This window comes from Arachis duranensis, chromosome 10, assembly GCF_000817695.3.
Source record: "Arachis duranensis cultivar V14167 chromosome 10, aradu.V14167.gnm2.J7QH, whole genome shotgun sequence".
Classification (NCBI taxonomy): Eukaryota; Viridiplantae; Streptophyta; class Magnoliopsida; order Fabales; family Fabaceae; genus Arachis; species Arachis duranensis.
The window spans coordinates 54,564,480-54,564,821 of record NC_029781.3 but is presented as its reverse complement, the minus strand read 5'-3'; positions in this window follow the sequence as shown (position 1 = coordinate 54,564,821).

Below are 342 nucleotides of genomic sequence, written 5' to 3'. Positions count from 1 at the left end.
TCTGTCACAGCACGGCTAATCATCTGTCGGTTCTCGATCATGTCGGAATAGAATCCCTTGATTCTTTTGCGTTTGTCATCATGGCCAACAATCGCGAGTTTGAAGCTCGTCACAGTCATTCAATCTCAGAATCCTACTCGGAATACCACAGACAAGGTTTAGACTTTCCGGATTCTCATGAATGCCGCCATCAATTCTAGCTTATACCACGAAGATTCTGATTAAGGAATCCAAGAGATATGCGTCCGGTCTAAGATAGAACGGAAGTGGTTGTCAGTCACGCGTTCATAAGTGAGAATGATGATGAGTGTCATGGATCATCACATTCATCATGTTGAAGTG